Here is a 532-nt window from a genome sequence, read left to right as displayed (position 1 = left end):
TTTTTTTTTTTTTTTTTTTGAGTTGGGTCTCACTCTGTTGCCCAGGCTGGAGTGCAGTGGGACCATCACAGCTCACCTCAGCCTTGACCTTCTGGGCTCGGTTGATCCTCCTGAGTAGCTCGGACTACAGAAAAAGTGCCACCATGCCCAGCTAATTTTTTTTATTTTGGGCAGAGATGAGAACTCCTGGGCTCAGCCAAGCAATCCTCAAGCAATCATTCCGCCTTGGCCTCCCAAAGTATTGGGCCTGCAGGCGTGAGCCACTGTGCTCAGCCAGGAACTAAGTTCTGGTTAGCCTTGGACAAGTTACTATCTTCTCTGTGCCTCTGTTCACCATTCTGCAAAATGGGAATAATAATAGTACCTGCTTCATAGGGTTGCCATGAGGATTAAGTACGCTAATATATTAAAAGTACTGAGAGCCGGGCTCGGTGGCTCAGCCTGTAATCCCGCGCCTTTGGGAGGCTGAGGCGAGGGGACTGCCTGAGCCCGCGGGTTCGAGACCCGCCTGGGCAACTTGGCGAGACCTCAT

Source organism: Carlito syrichta, unplaced genomic scaffold (assembly GCF_000164805.1).
Source record: "Carlito syrichta isolate Samal-C Ts95f unplaced genomic scaffold, Tarsius_syrichta-2.0.1 Scaffold130418, whole genome shotgun sequence".
Lineage (NCBI taxonomy): Eukaryota > Metazoa > Chordata > Mammalia > Primates > Tarsiidae > Carlito > Carlito syrichta.
This window is presented reverse-complemented; position numbering follows the sequence as displayed.